Below are 25,211 nucleotides of genomic sequence, written 5' to 3'. Positions count from 1 at the left end.
GGCACCTGCTACTCGGGAGGCTGAGGCAGGAGAATGGTGTGAACCTAGGAGGCAGAGCTTGCAGTGAGCCAAGATCGTGCCACTGCACTCCAGCCTGGGTGACATGGCAAGACTCCATCTCAAAAAACAAACAAACAAAAAACTCCTCCTTTAACTCTATTTCCTCCTCTAGTTAAAGCTTTATCCTTTTTGTTTCCCTTGACCACATATCTTGAGTTATCTATATTCATTGTCTGTCTTTCAAGACTTCCACCCATTTCCCATGACACTTCATTCTGGCTTCTGCCCCCATCATTACAACAAACTCATTCTCCCTGAAGTCCTTCAAAACATCAGTTTTATTAATCCAAGAGGACATTTACAGGACCTTCTTACTTTACCCCTCATCAGCACCTTAAATGATTCTCTTTCCTTGGCCTCTGAGATGCCACTCTAGCATCTACCCCAGTCACAATTCCCACTCTTGTCAACTTTTCCACTTGGCCTTTAAATGTTGGAGTTCTCATGGCTCAGACGTATGCTTTCTTCTCTCACTTCATTTTCACTCTGTACATGATCTCACTTACCTCTGTGGCTTCAATAGTGTGCATAAACCATTGTCTTACAGATTTATACATTCAGGTATCTCCTCTGATCCAGGACTCAAGACTGCACTGTGTCTCGTTGAGGATGTCTTAAAAAGGCCTCCAAATCAAAATATCCCCAAACTGAACTACTGTTCCTCACTTTCCTTCAACCTTTACCTGGTCTCCCTCTAGTGTTTTCCATTCAGTTGAAGAAGCCCAGTACCTTGGAGTTTACCATGACATCCCTCACCAGTACTATCTAAGTCAGCACTAAGTACAGTCAACTTTACTTCACAAATATATTATAAATCTATTAACTCCTCTCAATCTTCAGCATCATCACCCTGGTCCAAGCTACCAATACCTCTGGCCTACAACAGACTCATAATCCAGCTCCCTGAATATCTCTTTCCATCCTCCTCCATTCATGCTTCATAATAGAGCAGGTGACCTCCTTAAAATGCAGACCTGATTATGTCACTCCCCTGCTTCAAACCCTTCAATGGTTTTCTGTTGCTCTTAAGTAAAAACTAAAACACAGCCTACATCATCGTGTAAGATGTAGTCCCTGCTTACTTTTCTGGCTTCTTCTTGGATCATGTTCTTTCTCCCTCTTTGAACTCTGACTACACTGACTTGACTGTTTTTAGTTCTCAGAAGTACAAAGTATCTTCCTGGATCCTATTTTTTCTCTACCCATTATGCTCTTTCTTTTCCCTCTTACTTAGATCTCAAATATCCCTTTTTTGAAAGCTTTCCCTAACCATCAAATCCCAACCTGAGTCAGGTTCTCATATGTGTTTATTTCACATTACTTAAAACAATTTTAAATTATGCTTGGTTAATGCCTTTCTCCATCCTAGACTGTGAAATCCAGCAAGGCGGAGGCTATTTCTGGGTTGCTTGTTATACTGTGCTAACACCTAGTCCAGTGCTCTGCTGGGCAAAGTGTAAATGTTCAATAAATATCTGTTGAATCAATTAGTGTGTTTATGAGTTAATGAACAAATAAATTAATGAATGAGGATGAGAGTAATGATGAATTTTCACACTCAGGCTATCAATATTCATCTTTATATTCCCTTGCAGCATAATCCCATGAATCAGGGCCAGGCATATACTATCCAGTCCAGTTCAATATAACAAATGTTTTGAGAACTCAGGGCATAAGCTGTATGGAGAAAAAACATTTAAGGGAAGGACTAGGAGGGTTTGATCTGTGTTCTACAATCTGGGCAAGGAAAATCAGCATTCCTATTTTACAGTCCTTCTGAGTACTAAACAAGAACTAGTCATAGCCACTTCATGAATGAATTCCTTAAATCACTTAAATCACTTTGTAAATGTATTAAAAAATCACTTTCACGTATTTTTTAAAAGACAAGTCAACAAGTATCTTCTGTAAGGACTTATGATGATCCAAATTCAGTACCTAGACATGTAACCAAACCAACACTAATATATCTCCTTCTACCTTCCAGTGTCCATCTTTAGATAAATTTACAGTACTATATCCCAAAGTCTTATACAAATTCTTGGGCTTAAGCACTAAAGATATTAATCAAAGTCCAAGTCATTTATTAAACTGCAAGTGGCTGTAAAGCAGAGTTAATGCAATTTGTCAGGTAGAGCAAACCAAGAAATGACTTGACCTCTGAGCTTTTAGGACCCCTTTGAAAAGCTGAGTAAAATCAGTAGGGAAGAGGTTAAAATTCAACTTTGCTTTAATATTCCTCTTCAAATCATGGAAAGTGCAAACATGTGCCTAACAATTTAAGATTATGAGTGATAACTTACCAAACAGAATATTTCCTGAGTTTTCCCATGAGGATTTCTTAAAAGTTCAAAATGCTATCTATGTTCAATAATGCAGTTATTATTAATATCCTTCCTTTCAAAATTATGGGTTTTTTAAGCAGCTGACCTTTGACTTACAAAATCCTCAATCCTAGAGATGTCATTTTAACTATTATGTTTTTTGGACATTAATATTTTACTACTTAAATTTGGCAGCATTTTTTTTCTGGAAAGTTTCTCCTTGCTGTATCAATGTTTTAAAATTTGTGATTTAGTAAAATTAAAACAATTTCTTTTTAAAAAATGACCAGGACAGTGTTAGGCTGCATTATTTATCTATTGCTGCATAACAAATTAATCAAACACTTGGCAGTCAAAACAACAAATATTTATTTTCTAGGAGTAGGGGCCTAGAAGCAGCTTAGCTGGGTGGCTCTGGCTGATGGTCTTTCATGAATTAAGCTGCTGGTGGAAGACTGCAGTCATCTCGAGGCTCCACTGGGTGTCAAGGCTCCATCTTGAAGTTTACTCTCATGGAGGCTGTGGTTCACTAGGGGGTCAAGATTCCATTACTCTCATGGAGGCTGTGGTCAAGAGGCTTCAGTTTCATACTGGCTATTGGTCTGAGGGCCTCAGGTCCTCATTTGAAACTGCCTGTAGGATCCACAGTACCTTTTCAAGTTAGCCTCTCCATAGAGCAGCTCAAAACATGGCAGCTGGTTTTCCCCAGATTAAATGCCCAATAGGTATGAGACAGAACAACCAAGACAGAAGCCACTTTGAATGACCTCTGAATGACCTAGTCGCTAAAGCCACACATCTTCACTTCCACTTTACTCCATTTAATAGAAATGAGTCACCTGAGTTCGGCCCACATTCAGTGGATGGGGGGAATTAAATTCCACTTCTTGGAGGGAGGAATATCAAAGAACCACCACATAGGCAGTGGTTAGAAGCATGGGAGTTGGACACATTTGCAATTAGGAAGATCTGGGTTTGAATACACTGTGCGACTTACCAGCTGTGGGTCCTTGAACAAATTATTTAACCTCCCTACATCACAGTTTCACCAAGTGTACAATTAGGTCGATCATGGGTTTTGTGTGGGATTAAATGATATAAAAAAGGACTTGGTATAGCCCTTGATCATAGTAAGCACTTCATTAATGTTGCTTACACAGAAGTAATTGCTTAAGCAAACTAATTGAGTGTCCATAAGTAGAGAATACATAGCCCTTTGCCCTCTAAGAGTTTATAATCTAGCAGTTACTAAAGTAAGCCTGAATTTAGAAACCAAAAAGCTAATGTGATTTTTTTTTCTCTAGAAATCAGAGGAATTTCTAAAGACAGGCAGTCAGAAAAGTAGCTTATGCAATATAAGAAAATATATACCAGGCTTAAACATTTTTTTTTTTTTTTAGAAGAGAGGATGGCTCGGCAAGGTGCCTCACACCTGTAATCCCAGCACTTGGAGAGGCTGTGGTGGGCTGATCACCTGAGCTCAGGAGTTCAAGATCAGCCTGGGCAACCTGGCTAAACCCTGTCTCTATTAAAACTATATATATACAAAAATTAGCTGGGCATGGTGGCATGCACCTATAGTCCCAGCTAATTGGGAGGCTGAGGTCGGAAGATCACTTGAGCCCAGGAGGTGGAAGTTGCAATGAGCCAAGACTGCACCACTGCACTCAGGCCTGGGCGACAGAGCCAGACCCTTTAAAAGATAAAAATAGGCCAGGTGTGCCAGGTGCCGTGGCTCACGCCTGTAATCCCAGCACTTTGGGAGGCTAAGGTGGGCGGATCACGAGGTCAAGAGATCGAAACCATCCTGGCCAACATGGTGAAACTCTGTCTCTACCAAAAATACAAAAATTAGCTGGGCATGGTGGCCTGCACCTGTAGTCCCACCTACTCAGGAGGCAGAGGCAAGAGAATCGCTTGAAGCCGAGAGGCAGAGGTTGCAGTGAGCCAAGTTCGCACCACTGTACTCCAGCCTGGTGACAGAGCAAGACTCCGTTTCAGATAAATAAATAAAAAAAAATAAAAATGATAAGAAGAGAGGCTGTTTTTTCAACTGAAATTTTCTCAGAACTGCTGTGTATAAAATATGAAAGCACACTGCTTTGCAGGACTAAAGGCCCATAAGACATCCAACATGGCTCTGTCCTCTGGACAGTCAATAGTCCCTGAGGCTTGGTGAAGCATAGTTTGCAAATCTTCATTCACAGATTGTGCCTGTAATTACTTCTATAAGGTATCTAAGGTCACAGTTTAAAACCATGACAACTTTATGTAGCCATATAAGCAAAGAAAATGGTTTCCTACATATGTTCTAAAAGGTAATATGTCTCCTTTAAAAATATGCAATGCTCTAAACATTAGACTCTAAAGGGATTACCTTTTGGCCAATCCCAGCTTATTCCTTCTATGAAGAAAAGCACGTTTTTACGTGATTGCCTCCTCGTATCTTCTTAGAAATTAGACATCATTCTGAGCCAATAATTTGTGTTTTACATAGATTGTGTTGTTAGATACTAACTCTAGGCTTCCAACAACTTGTAATCAAAGCAAAAATAAACAAAAAACCCTAAAGCCCATTCTTTTCTGAATTTAGAATTATAGGTTAGAGAAATTTCAGCCCTGGTTAACCTAGTTATTCATGTTGTTTATCTTCCCAGAGCCAAAGCTCAAATAATTTGCAAGAATTTCTACTTTTGAACATCATGCCCAGAGTTCCAAGGCAACCAAGGGTAATTTTCAGTTGGGCCACTCAAAATATAAAGATGAGTCAAATGTTTCACTGAATATTCCACATCCCTCATGTAACACTTAAAAAAGCAGTAACTATGTAAAGACTGAGAAATAGAGGTCAACTATCCAAAACTCAGGCACATTATACAATAATAAAATACTTTAAATTATTACACAATATCGATGTCCTGCCCTTTGGAGATGCTTCTGTGCCTGTTATTAGCCATGTATCAAAAATTTATTTATTATTAGATTATGGGACTTTCTGAAGAGCTTTGTGGTCAGTTTATGTGGATATCTACATATTAAAAAATAACATGTTTTACAGATGTTATGTAGGTTTTGAAAATAATCCACAAATTCAAGACTGAAACTTAATCCAGCTCAGAAATAAGTATATACCATGCATCCAGCTCTGCTGCAGTTTGACAATATAGAGTTTTTAAATTCTGTATACCTAGAAAAAGGACACCAAGAATAGGGGTTAAGCAAGTGGAGAAGTGTGGGAGTAATTGAATACAGCATTAGGAGTGTAGGCTCTGAAGCCAGAAAAACATATGTTTTAATCTCAGCTCTGTTACTAGTTGTGAATCCCTGGGCAAGTAATTTAACTTCCCTTGATCTCATTTCCACAGCTAAGTTACTCAAGGCTATGTGCCTTACAGTTATCAGGAGTAAGTGTGATATGCACACTCTGTGCTAGGCACATTGTACAGACTCAGTTCATGTATGATTTAGGGGGTCCTGCTTTACACCAATGTTCAGGGCACTCATTCAAAATCAAATTTCTTCCAAGTTATCCTACTCTTATGAGTACCTCCTAGCTTACCAATGAGGACTCAGCTACATATATGTACACTGAGTAAAATTTTGTTCTTGTTTCTGTGATAAATTTAATTAGTTTGAAGAACATACTTTGTGTCCAGCATGATGTTGGATTCAACATCATTATATTTTCTGTTATACAACTTGCTTTCTGGTTACAAACGCCAGTTAGTTTAACACATGAGAGGGCCCAAATTAAAAAAAACATATGCACAGTATTTAAAAATCATAAAATCAAAAGCAGTGCACTCTTCTGGATTGAATCCTGGAACAGAAAAAAAAGATGTGAGTGGAAGCTCTGGGGGAATTAGGATGAAGTCTGGATTTTAGTTAATAGTACTGTACTAACGTTGGTTTTTTAGTTTTGACAAATATATCATGATTATGGATGTTAACATGGGAAACTAGGTGAGGAATATACAGGACCTCTACAATTTTTGCAAATTTTCTGCAAACCTGAAATTAGTCTCAGATAAAAAACTTACTTAAATAAATTATATTGTGTTATCCCTTAACTTGCCAAAAGTATTCACCTCACCTAAGGAGGCTCTCTCATCACTGGCAAGGTAGAAATCTCTCTGACAAACATCTCTACGCAGGAATGGCTTTTATTATTGACTTTAAAATCTAAGTTTCATAACCTGCTAATAACCATCTAGATATATCTTCCATTTTTACTATATGACAATAATACAGGCACCTTGTCAGAGAAGTCAAAAGAAACTCATCTCTGGCCAGCAGGACTCTTCTGAAGGAGGGAAATCTCAACAGTTCAAACAAAATAAACACTTCAGGGACTCATTAAAGCCCTAGTTTGGTTGTTTGGGGAAAGGAGGAGAAAAAAATAGCAACTGTTATCAAGAGGGTCTTTTATAAGTGAAGGTTTCAAGTCTTTACTCTCGAAAAGATACTGTAGGGAATTCTGTATATCTGCAGTGCCCAATATGTGCCAGGCATTGTTTTGACTCATTCCTTGTGAAATAAGAATCATCACCTGTTTTTTTGCAAATAAAGCTCAGAGAGTTTAATTGGCTGAGAGTCACAAAGATAGTAAAGATAAGAAGGGTTGTGTTCAAATCCTGTCAGACAAGCAGATTTGCGTGAATCCAAAGCCTACTCCATGCCCTTTCCAAAAAGTCAACCTATCTGTAAGCTTTGGCTATGGTTGACATCTCAACAGGCATCTGCCAACCCTAATTTACAGGTGAATCTGTGTGTGTTCCCAGGGGAAAGAACTGCTGGTCAAGTACCAGTTATCTCAATCACATTCCACCCATTCAGATAGTTAACACAGCTAACTACCATCCTTCCATAAAAATGGCAGAGATAAACAACATGCTATTCCATAGTTATAGCCCATGTTAATAGGAGGGACTGTGGTGCTGCAACAAGAGCTCTTGAAAGAAAACTAAAAGAATTGAGTTATAAATCTGTCACTGAGACTGTGAAGTTTAATCCTAGAAGAAAGTTTTGTCACTTCTCAGGGCCTCCCATTTCCTCACCTATAAATAAAGTGAGGATATGAGACTCAAATATTTCAATGGGGATCTACTGGCATTTGAGGAGGCATAATAATTTCTTATATAGGACTGCCCCTGGCATCACAGAAATTTAGCATTTCTGACTTCAGGCACCAGAAGCCTACAACTCTTTCCAGTTCTTATAATAACTGTATTTCCCAATGTCCCTATGCACTACCTAGCAGAAAGGCAGGGGCTTGGTTGAGAGCCGCTGGTAGATGATCTCAAGTTCTGTGAGGCCTTATGGCTCTGTTGAGCCAGGACTGTCAGCATCAGCATATGGCTTGAGAGCAGGAGTAGAGGAGGTAATCTCAGGTCAGCTCTGCCATTGTAAAGCCCATTCAAGATCATATTCTTGAATGGAAGTCATATTGTTGGCATCTTTAATAGGCCTCTAGGAACATTGTTTAAGAAAGAAGTTTTAAGATTGAATTTACATAATGTTCAGAAAAGATAAATGTGCTGAAATACCACACAGCAGCCACCACTATCCAATCAGCAATAGGCTCAGGGTGGCCACTCCAATAGCCCTACCCAAGGGATGAGCCTATATGCAGCGACCATAATAAGCAATGGGAAGAGCTTCCAGTGGATAACAAATCCACAGCCTGGTGCTCTCTGCCTGCTCCCTGTTACCAGTAACCCCAGTGAGCTCAAGATACGCCTCCTAGTCCTCAGTTCCTAACCCCTTGCATGAAACCTCTCCAACCCTTCTTCTTATCAAAAAAAAAAAAAAAACAAAACAAAAAAAAAACCATATCTTAAGTCCTGGCTCAGGAGCCATGTTGCCCATGGAGGCTACTCTTCCAATCCCTCAGTCCAAACAGATTGTCCTTCTCTCTAAATAAATGTAGCATTTATAGTCTGTAATGAACTTTTCATTAAGTTGTACAGTCATCAACTCTTCCATAATCACACCATGAATGTACATTAATAGTGTTGCCTTCTAGCTTGAATGCTTGGTACTAAAGTCAAGAGTCATGCTTTATACTACTTTTGTATTCCCTAGTGTCTAGCACATTCCTGGGAACACACTAATGGATTGATAAATACATGTTCTGTTTTTGATTTTTCACAATGATACCAAAAATACCCCTAGCCTGGCCAGACTTACATCCTGTAGGCTAATTAAAAAAAAAAACTTATTTATTCAACATCTTTTCCCAAGTAGTTTTCAAAGTACTTTTCAGATTATGTAAATAATTCTCTCCCTATATGCACTGAGAAAAATAAATTAAAACACTAAACTTTGTAGGACAAAAGCAAAGAGAATTAAAATGTCATGCTCCATAATAACTATACTAAGATCTGGCAAAGTAGATATGTCTCCCAAGTCCTACTAAGTCCTAGATAAAATGTGAAACATATATGCATCTTGCTCCAAGTACTAAAAACTCTTAAATGTTTCCAAGGCTGTGAACAGCATACACCTTGGAAAGCAGGTAATGAAGTTTGGGTGACATCATTAATCTAAGGAGAATAATAGCAAATTTGCATTATGAACCTGATCCTATCCACATCCTTTTGCCCTCAAATTATCCACAAACTTCTTGTCAATGCTTCCATATTTCTCTCTGTTTTACTACATATTAAGGCCACCTACAAAATATTTACTGAACACCTATTCTATGGCAAAGCAAAGCATGGTTTCGCCAGTGTCTCTATGGGAAATAAGGTGCTACACTGAAAGAATGAACTGTGAAAGTAGTAGTTCTTCTTTATTCTTGCTTCTCTTTCTTTAATCTTCTGATTTGCTGGGTATAAAAATGATGCCTTTCCTTTATCTATTTCATCTTGCCCAGGGATTCTGGTATCTTCTACTCCCAGGGGAAGAAGCCACTGAAGAGGCTCTATCTTCAGAGTCTTTACACAATTTGTCATTCACATATGCTTTGTCAGATTAGTCTTCATTAGTTTGGCCAACTTAGAGGCTTTCTAGTATAACAATCACGTAGCTTGAAAGTGTGCAGAGAAGCAGCTGATAGGGTGAATTAGGATCATGTGCACATACTGACGAAGAACAAAGGCTGCCTTTCTGACCAATGGCAATCAAAATTGAATGTCTGACTGAGGTTTCTCACCAGCCATCATCAAATTCAAGATGAGCATTTACAGCATTAATTATGCACCTTTTCTCTCAATAAGCACAGGGAAAGAACTATCTGTGATTCTGTTTTGTAATGATAACACTCTACTTTCATTGATATGGCAATTCAAAGTTTTAAAAGATAGATATAATGCTTAATACAATAAAGTGCATTTTTTAAAGCAAGAAAAGAATAAGGATTTTTCTTTGGACTTTATCACTTGTTTAATATACTGTATTCTAAAGGAATAGAGGAGATGCCTCTTTTAAGACTTTTCAATAGGCTACTTCAAATGTTTAATTTTATAAACAACCGAGGAAAAAATCAAGGAGTTACTACATCAAATGTCTAGCACAGTAGGTTTTCAACCATGGATAAGTACATAAAAGTACCTGTTCAGTTTGCAAAATCTTGATGTGTTCCAGTTCCCTATCAGGGAATTCTCTACAACTGTGCTGAATCCCTGTGAAATGCACTTCTTCCCTATGACACAGGTTGTCCACCATGGATAAGTACATAAAAGTACCTTTTCAATTTGCAAACTCTTGATGTGTTCCAATTCTCTATCAGGGAATTCTCTACACCTGTACTGAATCCCTGTAAAGTGCACTTCTTCCCTAGGATACCCTTTTTGCTTAGAAGCCAGCCAGCTGGAGATAGATTTATCTTTAAACAAATTCACAACCTAAGAAGTATAATTCATGGGGAATATAATAATATTAGTCTAAAGAAAACTGGCTGAAGTCTTATCAACAACAAAAGAAGAAAGCCCTAATCAAAACAGTAAACACATCTGGAAGTTTGAAAGACTCTGTAGAAGAAGTTATCTGCTGATTTTGGAATGGAGTGTTTGAAGGTAAGTTTAGATGCTGATTAAAAGCAAAGAGCCCAGCAATTTCTGACAAAATCACTACCTTCTTATAAATCATTACTAAGTAAAATTAGTGCCTGGCCTAAGGCTTTATTTGCCTATATTAAAAGGTAGGAAGAAGCACTGAAGAAAGAAACTGAGACTAAACAACAATGACTTTCCCATCCTTCTTTTAAGAACCTGGTACTCATCAATGAATTTTCTTTAGCACAAAGAAAAAACAACAACAAAAGAGAAAAACGCTATTTCAGAAAGACTTTCTGCATCAGATAGTGATGAGTTGCATTGTTTTAGAATGAAAGCAAGAAGCATGGTTTTGATAAAATTTTTATCTATTTTACTTAATTGATTAAAAATTAATGATAGAATAGGCAAACATTTTTTGATGCTTACATTTAAAAGAAGAGAGGAGTTCAATAATTAAATGGATTCAAACAATAGCCCTGAAGAGAATTCTAAGGGGTCATTTTGTTTACTTCTCCTTTTTGCTTGTTTTTAACATACAAGAAATATGAAGCCCAGGAAGGTTAAACAGTTGGCAAAAAATGCAAAGCCCATTAAAGGCAGAGCTTGGAGAGGACCCAGGTTTCTTGACATCTAATTTACTATTATTTCATATTATATCATCCTAACTTAGATGTTTCTTATAGCAAAGTAAACCTTTGGTTTGAAAATTGCATGTCCAAGTACTTGCCAATGGGTCTGTTGTAATTTTGGGGGGTGAGGACTGGGAGGTGGGGAGTAGTGAAATAAATTTTTGAAATGTAAAAAAAGGAACTGAATCATTGATTATTTCTTCCCTTCATATCACAATAGAATAAAGCAAAAAAGCAAATGTATATGAATTAAGACCATAATGCTGGGGATAAAGTGAAGAAACAAACACACACACACACACACACACACACACACACACACACACACAGGACTAGCATGGACAATTTTATCTAAGTGCACAAAACTATGATTATTCCCTTGTCTTGATCAAAGGTCTCTCAAAGGGCTTTTGGTAGGCTCAGATGTCAGTTTATATCACAGGTTGGTTTTTTCTCTCTCATCCTCCCACCCCACTGCACCAAGAAACATAGTCATTTGTTTCACATTCAGACTTGCTGAAAAACTGACATTGTCATCATCGTCCAACATAAATGTTTGTGTGTGTGTGTGTGTGTGTGCAGGAAGACAATGCTGTGGCAGATTCTTAGCTTGGTGGCAAGGGGAATTCACAATTTAGCTGGAAGCCCAAGACAGATACATAAAAGAGAAATCAATCACACCAGGTAGGTGCCCAATGCACAGTTCAGGCCTCTCCTCTGGATAAGCCAGATTTGCTACCTTCTTCCAAGGTAAGAGTAACAGGACCTTTGTCCAGCTCATATCCAGACCTACAACAGGACATGGGACCTGCTTATGGAGTGTGAACACTTTAGACTTTCCTGTGGCATTGGCAAGCCATTTACCTCCTGAGAAAAAGTAGATGGTTGACTTAGTCATGTCCTGCATGTGCATCTTAAATCCCAGTTGCCCAAGGAAGTATCTTTATTTGATGTACTTTCACTTCATTTAAGGCCAGATGGCATATTCTCTGGGACTTCGGCAGAACAAGCCTTCAGTAAATGCCTGATTGCTAGTACTGACTCATGTTCATGGAAGCAGACACAATGAGGCCTATGAAAAAAATACATCATAGTCCCTACCTGTCTATAACATGTAGCCTCAACTTATTTATCTTTGGAACATTCTACTTCTGGTATTTTGGGGTTGATATTCCTTGATAGGGAGAAATTAAGGCACTATTTGCACTGTTTATAGAATTTTATTTACCCGCACAGTATTATACTTTCCATAAATTTATAGTACACTGAGGCATGAAAAAGTGTTTTGAAGCTATTATAAAAATGCTTTGACTATGGATGATTAATAATCTGAAAAGAACAAGTTATCTTCTTTATAGGTACGAAATTAATCAAGAACATAATGAAATGGCTAAAGAATTTCATTAATATTAATCTGTCTTAATAGATATAGAATGTTCAGAACTACAAATTATAAATCTTTTGTTTAGAAAACACACATTAGGAAGGACGGTCAGTGATATGGTTTGGCTGTGTCCCCACCCCAATCTCATCTTGAATTGTAGCTCCCATAATCCCCGCGTGTAATGGGAGGAACCCAGTGGGAGGTAATTGAATCAAGAGGGCGAGATTTTCCCACGCTGTTCTTGTGATAGTGATTAAGTCTCATGAGATCTGATGGTTTTATAAAGGGTAGTTCCCCCGCACATGCTTTGTCTGCCACCATGTAAGAGTGCCTTATTCCTCCTTCACCTTCTGCCATGATTGAGAGGCCTCCCAGCCATGTGGAACTATGTGTCCATTAAACCTAATTTTCTTTATAAATTACTCAGTCTTGGGTATATCTTTATTAGCAGCATGAGAATGGACTAATATAGTAAATTGGTAATGGTAGAGTTCGTGCTGCTGTAAAGATACCCAAAAATGTGGAAGCAACTTTAGAACTGGGTAACAGGCAGAGGTTTGAACAGTTTGGAGGGCTCAAAAGAAGACAGGAAAATGTAGGAAAGTTTGGAACTTTCTAGAGACTTGGAGGGCTCAGAAAACAGGAAGATGTGGGAAAGTTTGGAACTTCCTAGAGACTTGTTGAATGGCTTTGACCAAAATGCTTATAGTGATATGGACAATAAAGTTGAGGCTGATGTGGTCTCAGAAGAAGATGAGGAACTTGTTGGGAACTGGAGCAAAGATGACTCTTGTTAATGCTTTCGCAAAGAGACTGGTGGCATTTTTCCCTTGCCCTAGAGATCTATGGAACTTTAAACTTGAGAGAGATTATTTAGGGTATCTGGCAGAAGAAATTTCTAAGCAGCAAAGCATTCAAGAGGTGAAAAGAGCATAAAAGTTTGGAAAATTTGCAGGCTGATGACGCCATAGAAAAGAAAAACCCATTTTCTGGGGAGAAATTCAAGACTGCTGCAGAAATTTGCATAAGTAACGAGAAGCCAAATGTTGGTCACCAAGACAATAGGGAAAATGTGTCCAGAACATGTCAGAGGTCTTTATGGCAACCCCTCCCGTCACAGGCCCAGAGGCCTAGGAGAGAAAAATGATTTTCTTGGCCTGCTAGGTGCAGCCTAGGGACTTGGTGCCCTGTGTCCCAGCCCCTCCAGCCATGTCTGAAAGGGGCCAAGGTGCAGCTCAGGCCATGGCTGCAAAGGGTGAAAGCCCCAAGTCTTGGCAGCTTCCATGTGGTGTTGGTCCTGCAGGTGCACAGAAGGCAAGAACTGACGTTTGGGAACTTCCACCTAGATTTCAGAGGATGTATGGAAATGCCTGGATGTCCAGGCAGAGTTGTGCTGCAGGGGCAGAGCCCTCATAAAGAACCCTTGCTAGGGCAATGCCGAAAAGAAATGTGGGGTTGGATCCTCTACACAGAGTCCCCACTGGGTCACTGCCTAGTAGAGCTATGAGAAGAGGGCCACCATTCCCCAGCCCCCACAATGGTAGATCCACTGACAGTTAGCACTATGTGCCTGGAAAAGCCACAGTTGATGCCAGCCATGAAAACAGCCAGGAGAGGGGCTGTACCTTGCAAAGCCACAGGGGCAGAGCTGCGCAAGGTCACGGGAGCCCACATTTTGCATTGGTGTAACCTAGATGTGAGACATGAGTTCATTTCAGAACTTTAAGGTTTAATGACTGCCCTATTAGACTTTGGACTTGCACCTATAGCCCCTCTGTTTTGGCCAATTTCTCCCATTTGGAATGGGCATATTTACACAATGCCTGTACCTCCATTGTATCTAGAAAGTAACTAACTTGCTTTTGATTTTACAGGCTCATAGGTGGAAGGGACTTGCCTTGGTTCAGGTAAGACTTTGGACTGTGGATTTTTGAGTTAATGCTGAAATGAGTTAAGACTTTGGGGGACTGTTGGGAAGGCATGATTGGTTTTGAAATGTGAGAACATGAGATTTAGGAGGGGCTAGGAGTGGAATGATATGGTTTGGCTTTGTCTCCACCCTAATGTCATCTTCAATTATAGTTCCCATAATTCCCATATGTGGTGGAAGGGATCCAGTAGGAGTTAATTAAATCATGGAAGTGGGTTTTCCCCATGTTGTTCTCATGATAGTGAATAAGTCTAATGAGATCTGATGGTTCTATAAAGGGCAGTTCCCCTGCACATGCTTTCTTGCCTGCTGTCGTGTAAGACATGCCTTTGCTCCTCCTTCACTTTCTGCCATGATTGTGAGGCCTCCCCAGCCATGTGGAACCATGAGTCCATTAAACCTCTTTTTCTTTATAAATTACACAGTCTTACGTATGTCTTTATTAGCAGCATGAGAACAGACTAATACAACGAGAATGTACAATCAAGGGCATCTGGTTCAAGGCAGAGGAGGGTAGAACCCTATAGTGGATGAAAAACTGCTGCAAGAGTAGGCAAAAGGGGATTCAGCAAGGAGCATAATGTTTGTTTTCAAGTATGGTAAACACAGGGAAAAGAGACTAGATTCACTGTGGTCAGCTCCTGAAGGATAGGCAAGTGGATGGAAGAAAATGTTGATTCAGTATAAGACAGAACTTTCTAGAAATGAATCTTTCCTAGAATGGACTGACCAATGAAAAAGGGAGATTTCCAACTGATTATTTCCAAGAAGAGATAGACTAGACCATTTTCATAGATAGAGGTTCATGCACCAGATAATTACCTCTAAAGTAATTATCATCTTAAGTAATTCTTTTATGGGACATATTATTTATATTATCTGTTTCAGGTTGAAAAAAATTACTTGCCAGAAAGACATTCTGTACTGTCTTGTTTACACAATTGGCTGAGGGATGACTCCAGTCTTACCAAACTTCGATTCTTATCAATTGAAGATTGAAAAGGTGATTAGGTGATTTGAATGCTCATAATATTTAAATAATTACCACAGAAATAATAGGGTTCTTTTTAAAGAAGAAAAAGTATTGGCTTGTATGGACACACGTAAACACATTAAGAAATATGTTATTTTCATTACTGACATACTTTTAAAAAATTGTTCTTTAAAAGCAAACCAAATTCCCATAGTTGTGCAATTTACCAGTGGTATGACCTGAGAAGTGTAATCTTCAGGTTAGCAGATTTAAAAAACATAATCCATGCTTTTTTCACTAAGCTAAACAGTTTACTGTCCCACTTTCTCACTGAGTCACTCACATATATCTTTACATTAACAATGCTTACCAGGAGATAGCCAAAGAAGGCTAGCCAAGTTGGACCAACTGCAAGATTTGTTTCCCTGCTGCAAGATTTGCTTCATGCACTTGGAAGAAGCACGCTGCAACTGTGGCTCCATTTATTATATTATGCTATAAACATTATGTCCTGAGCTAACAAGATACTCAACATGACAGTCCCATAGGTTACCAAGCACTGTAAACATCTGTTTAAGCAGGCGCCAGAGACAGCATAGAGGAGGCCTCTAGTATCCATTTTAAAGTGGTTTATGATGTGGAGTCTGCTGTTTAAAAACTAATAATAAAAAACATGGGCCCAAACCCTGGCTAGAACAAATTTTTGTGAGCACAGTTATGTTCATTTTGAAAAAGAATGCACTCATCTCGTCACTTTGTCATTGCATTTATAGACTTTCATTTCACACCTTTGCCCATTAAGTGTTGGCTTTCCATGGGCTTCAGGAGACCATAACTATAATTTCACTGTGATACATTTACTCCAATAAAAAAAAAAAAGCTAAATGTTGACACACCAACTTTCCTTAGATTAATGCAAAACAAAAAGTTTATAAGGGTGGAAGAAGATGATGAGAGATGGGACAACCCCTTTAAGCTACACATGATGTCTTCCAAAGGTCTCTAGGCCAAAACACATCCTTCCAGCTCCATCCAAAGGCCCATTTGAAGGGAAGCCGTAAATAGCTGAAGACTCCTTGAAATCTAATCTGGAAATACTGAGCTTTGCTTTTCTCAAAAGGAAAAAGAGCTCCCAATCACTGAATACATGGAACCAGCAATCCTGTCTGCTGCATCAAGTTTGTTTCTATCCAGCATTTTAATTTCTGGAAAGGATTCAACATTTATCATCAGAAAAATATACTTCTAGGGTGATTCAGGTGGAAGCTAGCCTGGAACACCAGTTGCTCAGGAAACAGAGCCTGACCTGCCGCAATATCCCACGTCTGCAAGAAAAGATGAGTGTCATCCCAGGCACACACACCAGGGAGCCTGAACACCTCTGAAACCAGCCAGTCCCTGGACTGTGGACAGCAGCACCCTAAAAATTTCAAATTCATAGCTCCAACCTGTGTCTGTCTCCGAAGTTCTGTACTCACACATATTACACATCTCTTAGACCTCCCAAACGCCCTCCCATGCAGTTCTCCTGAGAACTCCCCAAACCCTCACTTCCAGTCCTCAGCCACTCAGGGCAATGAGTTTAGTTATTTTAAAGCCCTTAATACTTAATCCTATGCAGAAACTACTCTGACTTCCCAACACTTTGGCCTCCCGTTACCTTTCTCTGTCCCTTCCAAGGTCTCCTGGCGGCACAAACAGGCAGGCGGCACCTCTGTGGCCTCTTCCACCCTGCACACCCTACTGGCTCAGGCGCCGACACGCCTCCCCAGGCGCACACTCGCGCGCGCACACACAGCGCACACGTACACTCATTCAGGACACACAGTCCGCGCCAGACCGAGAGCCCCCGCAGCTCGGTCTCAGCAGGCATCCCCTCGGGCTATATATAAAGCACTCCCCCCAAATAGACTTCCCCACGCACTCGCAAGTGGGTGACCCTGCCCCGCACCCTCTGCGCCGCCAGCGCCCTCTCCCTAGACACGCGGCCACCCCATTGACCCGCAGCCTCTGGCAGTTCTGTCAAAACTTTAAGCCTGGTTGATTTTACAACCACTAGTGTGTCAGAGGCTGGGGGAGGTCGGCTCGCCACAATTTCCACTTACCCCAGTTCATGTGGACTGGTGGCCGTCACTCTACTGACCCCAGTTCCATCCGTGCCAATGTGCGGCTGCGGCCCGCACAAACGCGCAAAAGACCGCGCGCTCTGCGCGCTGTGTCCACACGCACAGCTCGACCTCCCCAGTCTCGTCAGTCGCGCTGCCGGGGATCCTTCCCCGCGCAGCAGCAGCCTCGGCAGTTCCTGCCTCAGCCAGGCAGATGATGGCAAACAGAAACACACTAGCAAAACTTTTATGACTTTAACAAAACTGTCTCCGGAGTAAACCCCTCCACGCACCCTACTCGCGGGCCAGAGCAGACGCCAGAGTGGGATGGTTCGTCTGTCGCCCGCAACTCCCTGCCGCCCCCACCAACTTCCAGACACACACACACACACACACACACACACACACACACACACACACACACTCTAGATTGGGTTACAACAACCCACCAGCAGAAAACAACTTCTTCGCAAGGAGGAGGGGAGCACAGCCAAGTCATCCGGAATAAAAAAATTATCCGTGTAAATATATAAGACAGATCCTCCCATTTTCATAAACAACTAGAGTCCCAGGGTTCACAGGCCCCCTGGCACAACAGGAGGAAAATAAAGCCAGACTCCCGGAGCCCCACTACAGTACCTCCGAGCTTCGCCTCTGATCAGAGAGCGCGGGTTCGCGTCTGCGCTGGGGCCAGTGGTGCCGGGGCCTCGGGCCCGCGTGGCCCCAGCCCGGGGTCCCCGCCGCCGCCCGGGCTCAGCAGCAGCCGCCGCCGCCACCGCCACTGTAGCAGCCGCTGCTGCCGCCGCCGCCGCCGCTCCCTAGCCCTCCTCCTCTTCCCATGGCTGCGCCCTGCTTGGCAGCTCGCGGGCTGTCAGGCTTGGGGAGGAGAGAGGGGGCGGGGTGAAACGGGAAGGGAGGATGGGAGGGCAGGGGTGGGAAAAGGCGGCCACCGTTCACCAGGGGTCACGCCGGGCCTGGCCCGTCGTCCCCCAGATCCAGGCTGCAGAAGCGAAGGGGAAGCGGACGTTCAAGGAGGCCAGTTCGAGAACTGCTGCGGAGAGGCCGAGTGCCGCCCGGGCCAAGCATTCCGAGTTGCTGGGATGAAGTCTTCCCGGCGAAGAGCTGGAGTTGGTGCGTGTCACTCTCAACTGAGCTCCGCGGCTCCTCCTAGAGGAAAATATTGGTAGTTGCAATATACTTCCTTCCTCTCCGCCTGCCCGTTCCCAAATGAAAGCAGGACCTACAGGAGCGTTAAGTGCAGTTCACAGGCTCAAAGAAACACTTACAAAAAGGTTAGCTATCCTCAGGAATGAGAGGAAGATCAGCAAGATACCTTGGAAAGCGTGTTTAGCCATCCAAATAATGCCTTTCCATCAGCAATCAAGTTCCAAACTCCTGCTCACTGGGACACAGTGAAAAGATAGTTAAAACTACGAAGGGCTTTATTGTGGAGGTTAGAAGACGGAGACAGAGAGAATGAGTAATTTACCAAGGACACTCAGCATGTTAGCAGAGAGGTATCTGCTAGAGGACAGGGATGCAGGGAGAGCAGACACAGGCCCCAGCCTGAAGTTCCTGAGCCAGGGAAAGCGTTTTAACTCTGCCTCACACTGGACATAGTTCATCTGTCAAATGCGAGCCCTGCCTACTTCATTCACAAGAAGTTGTAAAAGTGCTGCAGAAAGTTAAAGTTGTGCATAAGCATGTCATTTTTGTACAGCATCAAGCCCCGAGTCACTATATGCTTTTCTGAGCAGAGAGTACAAAAGTCTAGCTGCAGGTTGTCTCAGATCTGAAGGAGTAGCTAGTCATGCGATCTTTCCACTATTTACTGACCGTCAATTGTAATGTCACTTACTTACAAGCTTCTAACAGCTTTGGCTTACTAAAGGCTTTTTTTTTTTTTTTTTTTTTAACAGAGCTCCCAGACACAAACACAAGTTTATACCCAGAGAGAAATGTTTAAACAACAACTTAAAGGAACCAAGTTTCTTTTCTTTAGAATAAAATATCTATAGGGCTTTGAAGTAGTACACGGGAGCCAAGACTTGAGAAGGAACAGAGGACCAAAGACTCTGGGATAGCAGATATCACATAAGATACCACTATTTTCAAAGGAATCAAATAAGTGAAAAACTGTTCCTTAGAATGCTTTCAGAAGCTCAGCTGTGGCTCAAATACCCCAGCTGTTCCAGACAGACACCTAGAATGAACGAAAAAGGAAAGATTCTGGAAGGGGCATGTTTTATCATGGGGTGGGATGGTTATTGATCCTGAACTACTCTTGTTCTATCCCATCTAAGGATAAGGAGGCTTTTATTTCCCCTAAGACTCTTCCCCAAACCATTGATTTCTGGGGTTTCATACTTTGCTGGAGCAATAGTGGTGCTTGGCTGTGTCTGGAGCTTTTAAAAGGGGAGGTACCCATATAGAGAAACTTGGGAAAGTAAAAGATTAGGGCACAGTCAAGAAAAACTCCTGCTGGGTGGTCCATACATGCCAAGCTGGCTGACAGGGCAGTCCTGGCAGGAGTGGAGACCAGACAGGCCTCAAACGCTGACTCCACGCCTGTCTGAAATGACCTTCCAAGTTGGACCTTCTTCAGAGCCTGGCACTACCAACCTCTCTGTTTATATCCTCTCTGTGCCTTCTCATCCTTTGCCCTTCTTCCCTGAGCTAGAGAATCTTGATCTAGTTTAGGAGGTGCCAGACGGAGTCATAAAAGATATTCTAAATTCTATTGTTTATGCTCTGAGATGAGCTCAGGGCCATACTTAAAAAAAGAATTGACTTCTTTTTTTTTTTTTTTTAGATCTGGGTTCAGCAATATCCTCCATTCTGTGTGCCATGAAACTAGACTATTCTGGCTGCTGCTCTGTCTTTGATTTTTAAAAAGTCATCTTGCACAGAAAACATAGGAAAAAACACCTCAGTTAATATTATAGAACTAGATATAAACTTGCAACTGACGTGAAGGGCAGTCTATTTTTAAGCCTCGTGAATAAAGGTCCCTCAATCTCATATATGACCAGGTATTGGTCTATAGTAGTATGTGCCTCTTTATATATTCCAAATTGTGAGGGAAAATGTAGCAGGTATTGAGTTGATTAATTTGTGATAAGTTAAGGCATGCCAGAGCACATTTACCTTCTGAAGAGTGAAACTGCATTTGCTCATGGTTTCCACTCTGCTTGGAAGATCCTACTTTGTCCACCCAGAGAAATCCTTCTTAACCTTAAAGTTCCAATCAATTGTTTACTTTCTCTCTGAAGCTCTTCCTGACTATTCCCCAGGGTGGAATTAGTTAATTCTCCCTGTATCAGCACCTTTATAGGCCTTTATATCTTCTTTTATTAAATATTGCAGTTTTTGTTGATATGTCTGCTTTTCTCATTAATTAAGAGATTTCTGAGGGAGAAACTATATGTTCTTAATATCTGTACCTGCAATGTCTAGGTTAGTATTTATAAAGTTTATAGAGTGTCCAATAAATAATCAAATTGAATGAAAACTTGTATCTCTTGGATTTATATCTCAAACCCAGATCTCTCCACAGAGCTCCAGGCTAACAACTGGGTATCTCCATTTGGATGTCTAACAGACCTCTGAAACTTGACGTGTCCACATCTGAACTCTGGTTCTTTCTCCTTAAACATAGTCCAATCACAGTGGGTGACATTTCCATCTCAGTAGATGGCAACTACTTCCTGCCAGTTACCCAGGCCACAAACCTTTAAAATCATCCTTACTTCTTCTCTGCCAATCACATTCCACATTCAAAACTCTGTCTATTTCTTGGAGAGGTCCAGAGACACCTGGTCTGAACCACCAGAATTTCTCAGATTACTGCAGTAGTCTCTCAACTCAACTGGTCTCCCTGCTTTGACAAACCCCACCCCTAACCCCCAACCAACACCAACAACAACCCAAAGTGTAAATTCAGTTGCCATAGTCATTCCTTTTAAAACTAATATCATGCCATTCCTCAGCTCAAAACCCTCCAATGGTTTCCCATTCAAATCAGAATAAAATTCAAAATGGCCCATGAGACCCTACATGAGCTATGTACCTTTGCCCCACACCTCATCTCCCATGAATTTCCCCATCACTGGGTCATCCATTCTGCTCCCAGCACACCAGCCTCCCTGCTGTTTCTTAAGCAGGCCAGGCAGACTCCTAACTTGGAGCCTTTTTGCTGGCTTTTCTCTCTGATTTAAACACACTTCCTCAAATATTCATTTGCTTCCTCCTATAGTTCCATGAAGTCTTTACTCAGATATTGGCCAACTTATCTTGTCCAACCTATTTTACCTTCTTATGGCCCACCCTTCCCCACTCTTTTATACATCTCCAGTAGGGCTTAGCAAAAAATATAAACTGCCTTGAAGACAATAGAAACAATTAGAAAATAATTCTGATTATATATATTCAAGTGCAGATGTCCAGGTCAGATCGCCATCTCCCCAAGCCATAAAACACCACAGTATAAACTTCCCAAATCTACAGTTATCTGAGGTTAGAGCATGGCTTTGGTCACTCTGTTGTACTATAAAGTGCCAAAGCTTCTTCTCAAAACAAAACAAAAGAGGAAAAACACTTAAAGTGGCATTTTATAGCTGTTTTGTTTTATAGCATTTGTAGTTGAAGAACATAGGATTGCTAGTCAGGAGCCTTGGGGTCCTGTGTGGGTCCTCTGTGATTTTGGGTAAATTAGTTACTAATCTCACAATGACTCCATTTCTTGGCCTATAGAAGGAAGGGGTTGCTCTCTGAGATCAGTCAGCTGTAAAATAAAGTATTAGATTGATATTTGTAAATCAAATTACGATATCAAACATTTGTGATAAATTCTAAATTTATTTGAATAATATTTGACCAAATGTCCTGGTACCATGCCCTAGCAAACTTGACACACTGAGATGGTTGATTTTATGTGTCAATTTTGCTAGACCACGGTACCCAGATATTTGGTCAAATATTATTCTAAATTTTTTTGCAAAGGTATTTTTAAGGTGAGATTAACATTTAAATCCATAGACTTTGAGTAAATCATATTGCTCTACATAATGTGGGTGGGCCTCAATTGATCTGTTGAAGGCATTAAGAGAAAAGAACTGACCTGTCCCAAAGAAGAGAAAATTCTGTCAGCAGGCAGCCTTTGGACTCAAACTGCATATCAACTATTCCCTAAATCTGCAATCAATTTACCCTGTAGATTTTTGACTTTTCAGTTTTCACAATTACATGAGCAAATTTCTCAAAATAAGTGTCTGTATATATATCTCATGAATATGACATATATATATAATATATATATCTCCCTGATTAATACAATATTTACTGGTAAAATTAATAAGATTCTAATAAAACATTATCCCTTTAATGAATTTTTATAAACTAACACTGAATTCCCATTCACCATGTTCTTTCATTCATACAAATGTTGGTGAGCCTACACTATGACAGACTTTGTTCTAAAATCTTAGCATGCATCAGGGAACAAAATTTATACCACACAACTACAAAGATGCTGCCCTCATGGGGTTTGCAGTCTAGTTAGGAGAGACAATGAACAATAAACATAATAAGTAAATCACTGAAGTGCTGATTAAAGACAACCATAGCAGGGTAAGAGGCTCAAGAATGTCAGGTAAGGGGTATAAGAGCGCTGAGAATTCCTTCCTTGCCCAGGACTCAGCATATCATGGAATTGAGCATGTGATGCTTGTGAGCACATTGTGAGAGCTCTTTGACTGGGGTAATTTCTTTACCTTAGTCCCCTAGTTCCATCCCACAACTGCCTTGGGTGAGGATGGCAAGGGAATCATGAAGGGAAAAAAATGACTTAGGGAAGTATTTATTGCTTTCCCCCTATATTGGAAGGTAACAGGGAAAATGCTATTTCATGATCTGGGAATTCTTAGCCAAAATTTATGAGGAGATCCCAGAGCCAAGTGAAAGCTAAAAATTACCATTTATTGGAAAACAACCTAAGATGGCCAAATACGAACAGCTATCATCTGCAGCTCCCAGCGTGATTGATGCAGAAGATGGGTGATTTCTGCATTTCCAACTGAGGTACCTGGTTCATCTCATTGGGACTGGTTGGACAGTGGGTGCAGCCCAGAGAGAATGAGCTGAAGCAGGGTGGGGCATCACTTCACCTGGAAAGAGCAAGGGGTTGGGGAATTTCCCTTTCTTAGCCAAGGGAAGTCGTGACAGTCTGTACTTGGAGGACTGGTACACTTCTGCCCAAATACTGCACTTTTCCCTCAGTTTTCACAACCAGCAGACCAGGAAGTTCCCTCCTGTGCCTGGCTCAGCAGGTCCCACACCCATGGAGCCTTGCTCACTGCTAGTGCAGCAGTCTGACATCAAACTATGAGGTGGCAGCCTGGCTGGGGGAGGGACATCAGCCATTGCTGAGTCTTGAGTAGGTAAAAAAAAAGTGGCTGGGAAGCTTGAACTGGGTGGAGCCCACCGCTGCTCAACAATGCCTGCTTGCCTCTGTAGATTCCAACTCTGGGGGCAGGGCATAGCTGAACAAAAGGCAGCAGAAACTTCTGCAGACTTAAACGGCCCTGTCTGACAGCTCTGAAGACAGCAGTGGTTCTCCCAGCATGGTGTTTGAGCTCTGAGAATGGACAGACTGCCTCCTCAAGTGGGTCCCTGACCCCCATGTAGCCAAACTGGGAGACACCTCCCAGTAGGAGCCGACTGACATCTCATACAGCCAGGTGCCCCTCTGAGATGAAGCTTCCAGAGGAAGGATCAGGCAGCAATATTTGCTGTTCTGCAGCCTCTGTTGGTGATACCCAGGCAAACAGTGTCTGGAGTGGACCTCCAGCAAATTCCAACAGACCTGCAGCTGAGGGACCTGACTGGTAGAAGAAAAACTAACAAACAGAAAGGAATAGCATCAACGTCAACAAAAAGCACATCCACACTAAAACCCCAGTCACCAACATCAAAGACCAAAGGTAGATAAAACCACAAAGATGGGGAGAAACCAGAGCAGAAAAGCTGAAAATTCTAAAAACCAGAGCGCCTCTTCTCCTCCAAAGGATGCAGCTCCTTTCCAGCAGCAGAACAAAGCTGGACGGAGAATGACTTTGATGAGTTGACGGAAGTAGGCGACAGAAGTAGGCTTCAGAAGGTCAGTAATAACAAACTTCTCCAAGCTAAAGGACGACGTTTGAACCCATCATGAGGAAGCTAAAAACCTTGAAAAAAGATTAGACGAATGGCTAACTAGAATAAACAGTGTAGCGAAGACCTTAAATGACCTTATGGAGCTGAAAACCATTGCATGAGAACTACAAAATGCATGCATAAGTTTCAGTAGCCAATTTGATCAAGTGGAAGAAAAGTGATTTCAGTGATTTCAAGCTAAAAACCTTGAAAAAAGATTAGACAAATGGCTAACTAGAATAAACAGTGTAGAGAAGAACTTAAATGACCTCATGGAGCTGAAAACCATTACATGAGAACTACGTGACACATGCATAAGTTTCAGTAGCCAATTTGATCAAGTGGAAGAAAAGTGATTTCAGTGATTGAAGATCAAATTAATGAAATGAAGTGAGAAAAGAAGTTTAGAGAAAAAAGAGTAAAAAGAAATTAACAAAGCCTCCAAGAAATATGGGACTATGTGAAAAGACCAAATCTATGTCTGAGTGGTATACCTAAAAGTGATGGGAAGAATGGAGACAAATTGGAAAACACTCTTCAGGATATTATCCAGGAGAACTTCCCCAACCTAAAAAGGCAGGCCAACATTCAAATTCAGGAAATACAGAGAACACC

At 41.1% G+C, this 25,211-nt stretch overlaps 1 protein-coding gene across 1 annotated transcript in view; it reads right to left on the bottom strand.

The window, feature by feature from the left end:
- GHR (growth hormone receptor) overlaps window positions 1-25,211 on the bottom strand; it is a 316,033-nt gene that overhangs the window by 275,622 nt on the left and 15,200 nt on the right. The window contains exon 3 of the mRNA XM_032135754.2: window positions 18,045-18,572. The gene's annotated coding sequence lies outside the window, so the exon portion shown is untranslated. The remainder of the gene's footprint in view (window positions 1-18,044; window positions 18,573-25,211) is intronic.

This window comes from Hylobates moloch, unplaced genomic scaffold (genome assembly GCF_009828535.3).
Source record: "Hylobates moloch isolate HMO894 unplaced genomic scaffold, HMol_V3 SCAFFOLD_17, whole genome shotgun sequence".
In the NCBI taxonomy this organism is placed as follows: Eukaryota; Metazoa; Chordata; class Mammalia; order Primates; family Hylobatidae; genus Hylobates; species Hylobates moloch.
This window is presented reverse-complemented; position numbering and strand designations above follow the sequence as displayed.